The 15342-nt window shown below is 42.5% G+C and overlaps 1 long non-coding RNA gene across 1 annotated transcript; it reads right to left on the bottom strand.

Annotated features, from left to right (window-relative positions):
- Nucleotides 1-4134: 4134 nt before the first annotated feature.
- LOC308078566 lies at nucleotides 4135-14339 on the bottom strand. Its single transcript, XR_013932549.1, has 3 exons — nucleotides 14209-14339; nucleotides 5012-5580; nucleotides 4135-4687 (listed from the first exon to the last, which is right to left on the bottom strand). It is a non-coding gene; the product is annotated as an uncharacterized lncRNA (long non-coding RNA).
- Between the last annotated feature and the right edge of the window lie 1003 nt (nucleotides 14340-15342).

Genomic DNA, 15342 nt, shown 5'->3' with positions numbered 1-15342 from the left:
AAAGTTGTCCATCGGGCCCACTGGACGAAAGCTAGGCTCTCAAGAATATTCGATAACATCGACCCCACCTGTGAAAAATGCCACCAGTCACCTGTAACATATGTTTTGATCATGCAGTTCTCTGAGCACATATAGGACTGAGATTTTTAATACTCTTACAGAATTAACTGGGACACTCATTGAGCCTAACACCATTACATTACTTATACTGTTTGGTATTTCTCAACTGCCTCTGTCTAGATTTCAAGCAGACTTGATAGCCTTTGTAACACTGCTGGCAAGACGCCTAATACTTATGAGATGGAAATCGACAGAGACATTTTTAATAACTTACAACTTGAAAAAATTAGATACACATTGAGAGGCTCTGTTAGAAAATTCCACGATATATGGGATCCCTTCTCGGTTTTACTTTCCCGGTTATTCCTGAATGAATTTGTTACTTCAAAGTGTGGAGCTAAGGTGAGACCAAAATGACACTGTGTGTATGTGTGTTTGTACGTGTGCAAGTAGTTGTATTTGGGCTCGTTTTTGTTTTGTGATGGACTGTTTTATCAGCCTGATCTCCAGAGATTACCGTAACATTGCACGGAACGAGTGCACTTCATTCCGTGGATAGCCGCCTCGGAACTCCCAAATTGCGTGCATATGTACGGCGAGTCCCACGGTGGGCGTAACCAGTCGCAACCCGGAAAAACCCGGAAGCAGAGCAGTCACCACAACAAAATTTACGATTCTGTGCCTATCGGTACATAACTCAAACGGCGCTGAGTAGGCACAGGCGAACGTCACACCGTTCAGGACGGCAACTCGGTCGCCTTAGCTCCCTCGGTGGTCCTTCACGGGGTGACAGTTCGCCTGTGACTGCGCGCCTCCGAAATGGTTTTGTCACAAAGGGAGCGCCGTACATATGCACGCAATTTGGGATTTCCGAGGCGGCTATCCACGGAATGAAGTGCACTCGTTCCGTACAATGTTACGGTAATCTCTGGAGATCAGGCTGATAAAACAGTCCATCACAAAACAAAAACGAGCCCAAATACAATCGGGTTGGTTTTATTGTTTCCCCTGTTGCTTTAATGTTGTCGTTTTGTCAAGTTTTTTATTTTGTTTTTTCTTTCCCTTTGTTGTGGTTCCTTCAATGTGAAGGCCTGTACGTTTTTTCACTTTCCCCCTATGGCACATGTCATGAACCGAATACCACTGAATTTGTTATCAATGTGCAGAAAAAACAATAAAACATTTAAAAATTAAACATAGCATAAAAATAACACATAAATAAATATCAACAAATATAAAACACTATGTACAAAGGAAAAAAGGGGAAACTTTTCAGCAGTGAACGTCACCTTTCTATGGGAAAAATGAGCTTACCTCCCCTTGTGGTTTCCTGATAGATGGATTTTCATGCCTGTTTGAAAGATGCCAGTGATCCACATTTTTTAAGGGATGGTGTCAGGGCATTCCACATTTTGGTGGCAGAGTAGTGGAATGAGAATTTTCCCATGTTTGTTCTATAGATGGGTGGTACCAGATCGTTGTCGCTCCCTCTAGTATTGTGGCTGTGGGTGTCACTAAATTTGGAGAGGTAGTTAGTCAGGTATGAGGGCATTGAGGGCAATGACTATTTGACAATCTTAAAAAACAATCCTTTAATTGCTTAACCCTGTCTAGTACCCTGAGCCATCCCAGACAAGTGAAATGTGATGCGAATTAGGTGGGTCATGGGCTTTAGTCCGAGAAGTAGTCGAATCAGTTTGTCTGTCTGAAGCTTAGTTTTTAGTGACATCGGGATGTTGGAGAACCAAGAGGTGCAAGCATAGTCAAAGTGGCATTGAATGAGGTCTCCGGCAAGTCTTGAGAGCACTTTTAATGACAAAAGAGTACATTCTGCCCAAAAATCGTGTTTATTTATTTACTTTCTTGATCACTTTTGATGCCATTCTTTCACCTGTCAGTTTGTTGTCAAGAATACGTAATAAACAGCGACGGAGAACGCATGTAGCTTACATGAACTACATTAGTAAGTAAATATACATACATGCATACATCTGTAAAGGATTCTAATGAACTGCATTAGTAAATATACAAATAACTGTAAAGAATTATAATAACAATGTTCAGAATTACAGTTTGTAAACCATGTGTTGTGGATTGGCAAACATTAACAGTGGTAATGTCATAACGCAGCTGGTTCACAATCAACAGTTATGCAAGTTATTATTAAAAATCATCTCTATTATGATTTGTTTTGCTTTATATTTTCTAGCCTGGAACTAATGTTCAATACATTTTAGCATACGCTATTAAATTAGATAACAGCCCTACAAGCCTATTAAGCAGCACAGCTGATAACAAACTTCATCCATTTTCTTACTGTAAACCTGTGATGTGACAATAAAATTGATTCTGAGCTTGAATTCCACATCTCATTTCATTATTTGGCTCCGTTAAATGATTCCTGTTTAGACAAAAGTATTTCAATGCATAATATATTTCAAAGATCATAGTAGGCATAGTAGTCTACTACTGAAGTGTGACAATCCAATGCAATTCATTTATAGAGCACATTTAAAACAACAATGTGAAACTAAAATATACAAGAGCAAAGCAATACACAATAAACAGGACAACATATACACAATGCCTAGTGGAAAAAGCAATTCTGTCTGAATTTTCGAATTCACAACAAGTTTTCAAACATGATTTAAACACAGGCAGGATTTGAGACGCTCTAACATGGGATGGAAGCTCGTTCCACAGCTTGGGAGCTACGGCGGAAAATTATCTATCTCCCCGGGTCTTCAGTTTTGTTGGTGGGATCTTAACACATCGAGTGCCATAAACGGTCCGGACCGTTTTTGAGGATCCAAACGAGAAGTGCCGAAAAGAGTCCGGACCGTTTTTGACCCAATTCTATTTTTATACGAGTGGCCCACGTGGGGCGCTAAAACTAAACTTTGACATCACCCAAGGAGTTTCTGAGAAGAAGAGACTGGATGTGGCTCCATGTCAAAAATCCTTCCGGTCGGCGTTTTCAATGTTATCTCCTTGACTAAAAGCTTATCTCCATTTCTTTTTAACGTGGTGGAAACGAGCCGTTTTCGATCGGCGATCACGCTGCAATGGAGGATCGCGTTGGAAATATTATTGTTCCAGGCGTTAGTCGGGACCCTCCGCCGTCTCGCACGCACGCTTTGTTTACATGCACTTCCGCGTCGGGGCTTCTACAGCACGAAACGTATAACGCAAGTGGATGGAAGAAATGCAGGCACCCAATGTGTTAACAAGTGACTGGTCAGTAGGCATCAAGACCCTTGTGGAGTTATTGGGAGATAGAAACTTTGATATGTACAATGGTGTCAACCCATTAAAGACAATGTACTCATCATATGTTTATGGTTCATATATGGCTATCCATTACCTGCACACTACCCAAAATGATATTAAACACAACAGAATAGTTACGTTTTCAGACAGGATTTACGCCTACTCATGTGACTTTTCAGTGTATCCGTCTGAGCAAAGCCTTTACCACAAACTGTACAAGTAAAGGGTTTTTCACCTGTATGGGTCCTCATGTGCCTTGTCAAAGCAGATATTTGACAAAAGCTTTTACTACAAACTGTACAACTAAAAGGTTTTTCTCCTGTATGACCCATCATGTGGACCTTCAGATGTCCGCTCTGCTTGAAGCCTTTCCCACAGACTGTGCAAATGAAAGTTTTATCTCCTGCAGGTGTATCTGCCATATGAGTCATCATGTGGACCTTTAGATTTGTACCACCTCGGAAGCTTATGCCACAGATTATGCAACTAAAGGGTTTTTCCCCTGTATGAATCCTCATGTGCACCTTTAGAGACTTACTCTCTTTGAAGGTTTTAGTACACACTTTACAACTAAAGGATTTTTCATCTGTATGAGTCCTACTGTGGGCCTTCCATGTCTTATATAAGTGGAAGGTTTTGGTACAAACGTTACAACTAAAGGGTCTTTCACCAGTGTGAGTCCTCAGATGTCCCTCAAGATTTACCTTGTATCTGAAAGTTTTCCCACAAAATGAGCAAAGAAAGGCTCTTTCCCCTGTATGAGTCACCATGTGTAATTTCCGATTGTGTTTAGAAATAAATCTTCTGCCGCAAATTGTACAACCAAAGGGTTTTTCACCTGTGTGAGTCCTCATGTGATTTTCTAGAAGATGACTATAACTGAAGGTTTTACAACATATTCTACAACAAAAGGGGTGTCCCCCTGTGTGAGTCCTCATGTGTACTTTTAGACCATGAGATATAGCAAACGTTTTTTCACAAATTGTACAGTGAAAAGATTTTCCTGTATGAATCCTTGTGTGTACCGCAAGACAACACTTACTTTTAAAACTTTTCTCACAAAGAGTGCAACTAAAGGGTCTTTCACCTGTGTGAATCCTCATGTGTTCTACAAGATGTGCATTGTTACTAAGAGTTTTTCCACAAACCTCACAAATGGATGGGGTTTGTTTGGATGAGTTCAAGTCCTCCCCTGTGTGAGTCCTCATGTGTACGTTTAGATTTTGAGCATTAGTAAAGGTTTTTTCACATACTGTACAATGAAAAGGTTTTCCTGTGTGAATCCTTGTGTGTACCACAAGAGTATTCTTCCGACTGAAACTTTTGCCACAAAAATTGCAACTAAAGGGTTTTTCATCTGTATGAGTCCTCATATGCCTTATTATTTGACTCTTATGAGTATTCTTCAGACAGAAACTTTTATCACAAATTGTACAACTAAAGGTGTTTTCACCTGTGTGCATCATCATGTGTGCTTCCAGAATTTGACTAGTATGGAAGGTTTTTCCACATGTTCTACAACAAAAGGGCTTCTCCCATGTGTGAGTCCTCATGTGTACTGTTAGGCCATGAGCAATATCAAACGTTTTCTCACAAACAGTACAATGAAAAGGTTTTCTTGTATGGATCCTTGTGTGCACCACAAGAGTACTCTTCTTACTGCAACTAAAGGGTTTTTCACCTGTGTGAATCCTTATGTGTTCTACAAGATATGCATTTTTACTAAAAGTTTTGCCACAAACCTCACAACATTTGTTTCCCTTGCCTTTGAGACTCATGGATGGGGGTTGTTTGGATGATTTCAAGTCCTGGGACAGCTTGTTTCTCGAACACAATTTTTGTCCATCAGCATTTCGTGTCTTGTGTGATTTCAGTGTGTTTAAAGCTGACTGACCTTCCCTGGTCTCCTCCCAATCATCACTGTCCTCTGTGTCAGACTCAGAACAGTGGGAAGAGAGGAGGTGGTCATCACTAGTTGGTTGTGATGTTCCACAGTCCTCTACAACAGCTTGTGTTTTCATGTGTTCAGTTGAGGTGCTGGCTAGAGGCTTTGTCTCTCTGTTTTCATCATCATCTTCACTTTTCACTGCTAGTAATGTTAATGTTGACCCATCAGCCCCCTCTGGTCTTTGAAGTAGCTCCTCCTGTTCCTCTTTAAACTGCAGAGGTTCTGGTTCCTCCGGGACCAGACTGGGCTCCTCTCCTGCTGTTCAGCAAACTCTCTCTCTGCACCAGGGAGGTGCAGGAACTCTAGGCAAAAGAATAAATGAGAGAAAATTAAACAATGTTTGAACCATACATTTATCCATTAAATGTTTCCTCTGTTTAGTAGCTGTGGTAGCTGGTCCACTGTAAAGCAATGTTATGTATTGACTATAATAATAAAATATAAAAACCCAAGAAATCCATTATTCATGTCATTAGCTACAGCTGTGTTTACAGCTGTGTTTCTTACACCACAGGGTACTAAATGTCAGCCCATCGGGGCGCGTACGTGGCTACGTCATTTAGTTTTTCTACCCTTTTCCGGTCTCATGACCAATGAAATGCACCATGAGTCGATGAAGTACAAGTACAAAGTTGATTCTTCGTTTAGTGGAGGTAAAATAGCATGCGTCCCCTGGACTGACTGTTGGACAGTTTGCCCTTGCTTGCTTGCTTTTATCTGTTTTTACCATTGATTGATTTTTATTCTTCCTGTTACTGTGATTCATAATATTGCTTTATCTGCTTTTAACTTAGATGTTGATTTCTTTTAGCCCCTCCCCCCCAAGAGGCCTTGTCTTTTCCCAGGCCACCATTGCCTGCAGTGGTGGAAAGTAATTGAGTATATTTACTCAAGTACTGTACTTTTTACTGGTACTTAAATTAAGAGCATCTGCTAATAGTAATCAAACCAATTTGAATTTAATAAGCTACAGCTGCGTGGTGAAAACTTGAATTAATCTACTCGAATATAGTTATGGAGTTAGATAAGCTTGACGTGATGCCCCTTGAAACACACAGACATGCTATGGTGCGGTCAGGCTGGTTTCACTTTCGATCACAAATGATCCAAAACATAATTTAAAACTTCAACTCTGTTTATATTTCAAGGCATCTTGTCTTGTTCCTTTGCGTGGCATCCTACAGTAAGTAGTTTGATTTGAATGCCTTGTTTAGACTCCATGATATGATATAATTCTAAAATTATCATAAGCGTATTATACATAAGCGTATTATACATAAGCGTAGATCGTGGGACTAAGTACAGTATAAACCCAGCTTGTTCGTGTACCGTCTGTGGTGAGACAGAACAGTCAGACAGACAGAGCGCAGTGTGGCAAAAATATACAGGATTCCATTGGGTCAGGGGAAGGCAACGTTAGGCACGGATGCCAACAATGGCACAGGGGAGGGTGATCACTGGCACACTGGGATGACTGAGTGTGAGTGTTTTTAAAAGATATGAATAAATGTTGTCGTCAAATCAGTTAAAGGGATATTTCACTTTCAAATAAAATAAACATTAAAAATAAATATTTTTAAAAAATGAAAGAAGTTATGGCAAAATCACGGCCCCCTCACACATTAGTAGGACACTCTAATGCGTGAGGGGGCCGTGATTTTTCCATTACTTTTTTCATTTATTTTTAATATATTTTTAAAATGTTTATTTTATTTGAAAGTGGAGTATCCCTTTAAGTCCCCTTTCATCTTTATGCAAATTACCTCCTGCACATAATTCGACATTCAATCAAACTCTGAACACTGACTGATGAATAAGATGGTGAGGGAGTCTGGGAGATAGTGGGTTAATGCTCAGAGTCTAATGACCATTACGATGTCTCAATGTGAATTAAAATATTTCAAAAGAAGAAGAAAAACAAAACAAAAACAAAGGTTGTTGTGTACAGCATATGTACACAACATTATGGGGTGTCATAATTAAACTTAATGTTGATATGGCACCCTTGACTATTAGTGCAGCGGGAAATTGATACGATAGTGCACTTGGTGATACAAGTGCAAAATTTGGCACAGTTGACTTTCATATGACCCTAATTGATAATCAACCGCTGGCCACGCAGAATTCCTAAGATTTCAAGATGGCCACCACCAGTTTTCAAAATGGCTGCAACTGGGCCAATGTTTTGGACTATATCACTTTGCTGGGGATTATTTTAAAATATGAGAATATGTTCTGGAGGTATTTCTACCAAGTACACTAAAAAATAACATTAGATTCCAATATGGCGGCATATTTTCCAATATGGCTGCCGAGAAATTGCAGAAATGTGCATCTGCTTATGGTTTATCCACATGAGCTTGTAGTACATGTATTTGTATTAATTACCATACACAGAATCCATTTATGGAACATTTGAAAGTGATTTATTAGCTTGGTAAAGCTTAGTGCTTACTTTTTGTTTTGTTATTAAGTCATTATAAACACATTCTCATTTACAATGGTGGCTGGGCAAGTGACAGGCCAGTGTACTAGCAACTGCAACCACAGAGGGGTGTGCAGAACTTAAAGCAGTGCTTTTTTACATCCACATCGTGTCAGCTCCTGGCATGATTTGGCCACTACCGGAAGATCCGTCCAGTTTGGAAGCCAGGTTCTGCCCTTCTGGTGCCATCCCCAGTGGATTGGACTTGGCGAAACAGGACTGCACAAGAGTGACTGGCCCCATATATGTCCTGCTTGGAATGCAGCTCTCTTGCAGTGTTCCTTCAGAGCAGCACTTGTTGGTGGAATGCAGTCATATGATCGCTGCTTTCTTGCAAACAAATCCAGTCGTGCCTCATTCACTTCCTTGTAAGAACCACTTCTATCGTACATGACTACTACGAACTCCTCAATGACTTGCATATGTTTATCATTTACTGCAACAGGTGTTGAACCTAATTTGGAGAAGTTTCATGTCTGCCATGCTGACCTTTTACCCTTTCCATGGAAGGACAAAACTGTATGGCATCCACTGAATGCATGAAAGAAGCAAAGACCTGATGACTTTGATTCAATAGCTGATGAATTTCATGAATGGGGTTCCATCTGAGGTCCTTCCCTCCTTCCAAAGGCAATCCACAGCTAATTCAAGCCAAGTCTTTGAACAAGTGAAACTGATATGTCAACAATGTCAGTATCTGAGGCATAGCTGCAGAGGATAGCATCTGATACACCATGATTCGCAGCTCAGATACTGACGTTGTTGTCATTGTACGGTATTGCTGAGGTGGAGCCACACACACCGTACCTACTCATACACTGAGTTGGCAGTGCCCAGGATCGAACCTATGACCATGTGATCCGAAGGTGAAAGCTCTACTGACTGAGCTACCCAGACACAAAAACGTGGCTTCAAAAAGCTGTTGAAGGACCTCAGATGGATCCCCGTTCATGAAATTGCATCAGCTATTGCAATCAAAGTCACCAGGTCTTTGCTTCTTTTATGCATTCAGCAGATACTATACGTTTTTGTATTTATTGGTGAACATAAAAAAGTATGTTGCCCTAGGTCATTAAAAAGCTATCAAATAACTTGCTATAAATGGATTTGGTGTATGGTAATTAATACAAATACATGTGCTACAAGCTCATGTGGATTAACCCATAAGCACATTTCTGCAATTTATCGGCAGCCATATTGGAAAATATGCCGCCATATTGGAACCTAATGTTATTTTTTATCTTACTTGGTAGAAATACCACCAGAACATATTCTCTTATATTAAAATAAGGGGGAAATCAAAGATTTACAGCCCCAGCAAAGTGATATGTCCAAAAGATTGGCTCAGTTGCAGCCACTTTGAAAACTGGTGGTGGCCATCTTGAAATCTTAGGAATTCTGCGTGGCCAGAGGTTGATTATCAATTAGGGTCATATGAGGGTCATCTGTGCCAAATTTCGCGCTTGTATCACCAAGTTTACTATCGTGTATTGAATTTATTGTATTGTAATTTCCCGCCTTACTATATCAAGAAAATAAAAACATGGCACCTCATGTCAAAAAGGTTGCCGACCCCTGGGATAGGTGACACCAACAGAATAATGGATTATTAGGCACACCACTTAAGTTATCACATGTGTGAATTACTGAATTATAATAATGGCCTAATAAACATCACATATAATATAGGCCTAATATAGCTCATAAGCAGATTCATTCCTTTCACAGTGTGTATTAGTGAAGACCTTTCTATTATCATGTTATTACAGTGTATTGATTGATTGAATACTATATTAACGTGCTTATTAACAGAACAGGTAGGGTTAACAGGTCAATGGTTTTGCTAATAGGGTTGACACAGAAAGACCCAGGGGCTTGTTTCCATCGTGGTTCTTTGCACTCAATTCATCAGTAAATCAGTATGTCACAGACAAGTAAAAGAGCACCAAGCCCTATGGAATGTATGGAATCCATGTGCTAATAACTTAACACTTCCTAAGGTTAATATGAGCATCAAAACAATATTATATATTTTTATTTGCACGTGCATGCCATACAGTCCATAGGGTTGGACCACACATTATTATCATCAACTTGCGATGGGTGTTGTCCCCCTTGAGTAAAAGGTGAACTATTTCTGAAATAAATAAAATATATTAGGTGTTTTAAATTTTAGATTTTTGTTTTGTTTGCAATTATAATGAATTAAGGCAGCGATTCTCAGCCTGTGGGCTGGGGCCCACTGGTGGGCCGTGAGGATATTGCAAGTGGACCAAAGATAATTGGCTAAACACTTCCTAATATATAGAACATTTATATTTAGAAAACAAATTATGCGAAGAAAATGTCATGGTATTTTTTTCTTTGAAAGCGTAAAAAGTGAAATAGTAAATAGGAGCTGAAAGTATACTACGTTAGTTCCATTGATCCAAGTCAGAACACAATCGATGATTGATCATTAAAATAAGCATGCTCTGAAAATGTATGTGGCCCACCCATCTGACCACTTAACACTGGAGTTACTTGGAGAACATAATTCATCCGTTTGTCAGATGTACAGGTCAATGCTGACATAATCTCGCGAGACAGATTTAGAGCTCCGCAGCTGAATCTGTCGGCAACTCCCATTAAAACGTGTAGAGTTGTTGTTATTAGGAATGTAAAGAAAGGAGCACCACCGGAGGAGGGCTGAAGGAGAGTTAACGGGCCAACATCCGGTCTGGAATTGGGCGTTTTCCCCAGAGGCAAATTCAAAGGAAAAACATGTGTTTCCTCTTTTTTTTTTGCTGATGGGTTCCAAGATTGATGCCGACATTATGTAGAGAAAAGGATAAGGTACCAATAGGGTTATGTCACAGCAGTGTAAGATAATCCTTTGTACAACAAATGGAGTTGGAACAACTGATGTTCAGGAGGTTTGACCAAGGAGAAGACAACCAATCACAACTCTAACCAGCCACCGGCAACTCCACCCCGTGCCAACCCGTGCCAACCACTCACACATCTCCAATCAAGCGACAACTCCTCCCCTGCCAACTACCGGGGTATTTAAACTCAGATTTCCGAAATCGTCGCGTGGCGGTGACGTGGTGCGGCGGCCCGCTCCACCTACACCCAGCGGCAGAGTCGTGGCGGTGACATCGCGCGGCAGGTGGTCTCGTCGCGAGGCGGAAACGCTACGCGACGGGCCGCTTCGTCGCGCGGTGGTGACGTCACGCGGCCGGCGGCTCCGTCGCGGGGCAATGACACCAGCTTCCAAAGCCAGGCTTTTTTACCAAGCCATCCAGCAACACCTATGGTGGTAACAAGCCTTTTTCCAACCAAAGAACAAACGGGTAGTATCAATCCAATTATTAATTATCCTTCTCACGTTTCATGTTTTCATCCCTGCTGCTCCCCGCCCAACTGTGTCGCCCCCACCCATCTCACGTGCCCCATGTGCCTGCTCCCCTAACTTCTGCATCGTTTGTCCCTCCATCCCATTACCTGCAGCAGGCGGCACCTCCCTCCCACCTCCACCCCTTGATTCTGCATACCAACCCCACCAAACTGGTGCTTTCCAGGCCAATTTTCCAGCTTTTGGGCCCGCCCCCCCACGCTGCACTTGGTGCCCCTGTACCTAACCCCACTGTGATGTCTTGTCCTCCCAACCCAGTGTTTTCCAACCCCCCCACTCCCACCGCCCCTCTTTTTGTCTTGCTACAGCTACACCAGCACCCATGCCTCCATCAGCCATCGCCCTCAACGCCCCTATGGTCTCCTCATCACTCAGAAATATGATACTACTAGGTGTGGATATCGACCTGTCATCCCTCATCCGTCCATCCGCCAGCAGTTTCCATCCCCGGTCAGTAGAAGTAGGAGGAGTCTCAATCACCCTCCGCGACCTCACCCCATCCACTTCATCCATTCTCACCGCAACCGAATTCGTCCTGGCATTCTCCATTTATCGTGACATCCTCTGCTCCGCATACCCGTCCCGGCGCCAGAAATTCGACGACCACCTGTATATATGCATGGACCTCTCCGCCCGGTTCGGAGGTACCCTGTTTTACGAATATCACCGCCAATTCTCCGCCAGAGCCGCTTCACGTCTACAACAATTCAACTCATCAACGTACTGGGGCACTCTGGACCTGGAACTATACTGCCGGATCTTCGCTGGGAAAACTACCAATTCATGCAGCTTGTGCAACTGCCCCGCCCATCCAACCACACTGTGCACTTACATTGCACCCGCTCCAAGCAGTCCCACTCCACGCCCTTCCGCTTCACACCAAACCAGCCCCGCCATTCCTTCACTTTTCAGTATCCCCAGTTACCCTCCAAAATCCAACGACAGCAACAACTACCCCGCGGCTACAAAGGCCAAGGACAGACGCGGCCGTCCTTTGGTCTCCTTGGGAAATAGGATGCTGTGCAACAATTTGAAACGAGGGCGGCTGCGACCTGTCATCTTGCAAGATGCTCCACGTGTGCACTTCCTGCGGCGGTGCCCACTCCCGCCTCACCTGCCCCCAGAAACCCACCTAGAAAGCGGATTAATGATCGGCCCCTTCTCTTTCCCTCCCTTCCCCACCTACCGCATCAGCCCCATCGGCATCACCACCTGTATTACTACGGCAAGGAACGCCCATCTTGACCTCTCCTCACCCCATGGCACCTCCGTCCTCAGCACCAATAGCCTCATCACAGCGTGGATTGCCACGGTCGACCACGCATTCACCCTCATCCGTCTCGCCGGCCGCGGCGCCTGGCTATCTAAATCAGACATCATCTCCACCTTCAAGGTCTTGCCACTCTACCCGGACTCATGTTTTTTTTGGGGGATTACTTACTCCCTCACCTAGTCGCTGACTTCCCCACTTCCCCCATCAGCACCACCAGCAAGAAGCTCTCTGTTCTCAAATCAGTCCTCCATCGCTCGGAATTCCACCACCGCCTGGTCCTCACCAAAGCAGGATACTCTCCAGATCACTTCTCCAGTCACTTTTAGAATCGGAGCAACATCCACAGCATCAAGCAGGGAGTTCCTGGTCACATCATCCAAAGCCGCTGGTCATCCCAAGCCTACTACAGCTACCTCCGTACAAACGTCCCGGTCCTCTATAACGCCCACTTCTCCATGATCCCGTAACACAATTGGGGTCCCTTAATCTACCTCTGCACGGCTAACGCCTCGGACCCCTAAGCCAAAGTATCTGGGTCCACGACCCCCCCGGAATCGCCCTCCTTGGCCTCGTCCCCTCTTAATCACACCTGCCTTCCCATGTCCAGTGCTCTTGACCATCTAAGCCGCACACTCCACGCTTGCGTGTAGTGATGACCTTAGATGATAACGCCGGCACTCACCACCATGCCATTGGCCATCTAAGCCGCACACTCCACGCTTGCGTGTAGTGATGACCTTAGATGACCACCGCCGGCACCCCGAATGTCATTCCGTGCCTTAGCCATCTAAGCTGCACACTCCACGCTTGCGTGTAGTGATGACCTTAGATGACCATGCCAGCACCCCCCATGCTGTTCGTGTCTTGGACATCTAAGCCGCACACTGCACACTTGCGTGTAGTGATGACCTTAGATGAACATTCGTCACTCAGCATCATGGCCGTTTATGCCGCACGTCCCATGCCTCGCATGCGACGCGCCCATAAACGACCATACTCCAAAAGCGAAAGATGTTGTTCGTGCCTTGGTCATCTAATGCCACACACTCCACGCTTGCGTGTAGTGATGACCTTAGATGAACATTCGGCACTCTGCATCCTTGGCCGTTTATGCCGCACGTCCCAAGCTGCGCATGCGACGTGCCAATAAACGACCATATTCCTGGGTTTATTCCATAAACAACCTTAAACCTATTTTGTCTGATGCTTGGTCTTTCCTAGTGAATGGCATTGTACATCATTGTATGACAGAGAATACAAAAACAAATCAGACCTACAAGCTCACAAGTTGAGAGAGAGAGAGAGAGAGAGAGAGAGAGAGAGAGGTGGGCAGGTACTTTACCCCTGCACCACCCAAGTGGCTCAGGGACCAATTATTAAACGTCTGAAAGACGTATAATGCTATAGCAGCGGTTGTCAAACATTTTCATGTCAAGGCCGCGGACCCCCCCATCTCAAAATATCTTGTTTCAGGGACCATGAAGCAAAGATTTTAATATATATACAACTTAAGGCAAACATTTTTTATTTAAAATTTGCACAAATTCTCAAGATTTTTCTAAAATAGCAGATCAACAAGCTCATAGCGTGGCACAAAGTGTCGCACTATGAGCTTGTATATCTGCTATTTTTGAATAGCCAAAGTATACAATAATGGTTAAAGTATTTCAAATCTAAAATGACACTGATGCTGTTTTAATGGGTTAACACAGACCTCAATTTGTAGTAGTCAGTGGAAACCACCAGTAAAAAAAAAAAACTTTAACACTACATACCTGCTGTCAGCTTTGCATCTTGTAGTCCACATTCCTGGTCCATCTCTCGCTGTTCCTCTGACAATTGACAACGTTGAATATTTTCTGGAGGCCGTCTCTCTTGATACTGTAGACCTCTCCCTGTGGTGCTCTGTGAAAATCACCAGTAGGAAAAAAAAGAACAAAACAAGCAAACAAAAAGTTTAGTTCTGCAACCTTGATAGTCCAGTCAATCAAAGTTTAAAAAGGACCAAACCCAAAAGGAATTGCAATGGTAATGTGATATAGTGTGGAAAAAAATCAAGGTCAAAGGGTACGTTTTGAGGCTTTAGAGTGTCACGGTCTTGGTAAGATGTTGTTAAATATCAGAGTCTATGTACAATTATTAGTTCATGGGTCAACCGTTCCACTAAAAAACCTTTAGAGAGGAGATTATATTATCTAATGCCAGTATTTTGGGTACCGGTACTCCAACATCTTTTTTCTCTTTCCTCTTTATTTTTTCCCCTCATTTGGTCCGTACAGTTTGTGCCACACTGCTCAAGGTTTAAAATGACCTAAAGCTGGTAAAAATTGTTCCCTATAGACATACAGTAGTTCAAAAATATGTCAAAAGTATAAATGTGTGTCGTCGTCGTCCCCAGAGGCCAAACAGGCTCAATAGTTAGACAAATCTGTACTAGTTAGTAGAAGTTATATTGTATTAACATACCGTTAATCTACCGTTCATATTTAGTATTATTGTATGAACGTACTCTACTGTACAGATTAACAAGTTATATTGTATTAACATACTCTACCGTACAGAATGAGATGTAGCCTACTAGTTAAATATTGTATTATCATACACTAACACTACTGTACAGACGCTCTATTAATTATATTGTAATAATAACACTACGGTATAGATTTGTCGCTGCAGGGCGGAAACCTTGTATATAAAAAAACGTTACTTTTAATTATTATTTAAGAAATATTAAAAAGCTGTGAAAATAGCCGATTGTAGAGCTGCTAGTTTCACTACTTTGTGCAACACTCTTGTATGAAACATTGAATGGATATGAGGTTTCTGCCCAACAGCAACGTTATAAGGGATGTTGTAATAACATACTCTATCATAAAGATGTATTAGTTGTATTATAATACCATATTTAC

The sequence above is a fragment of the Gymnoscopelus braueri genome, assembly GCF_963280865.1.
Source record: "Gymnoscopelus braueri genome assembly, chromosome: 22".
Classification (NCBI taxonomy): domain Eukaryota; kingdom Metazoa; phylum Chordata; class Actinopteri; order Myctophiformes; family Myctophidae; genus Gymnoscopelus; species Gymnoscopelus braueri.
The sequence above is the reverse complement of the archived record's forward strand: the minus strand, read 5'-3'. Positions and strand labels throughout refer to the sequence as shown.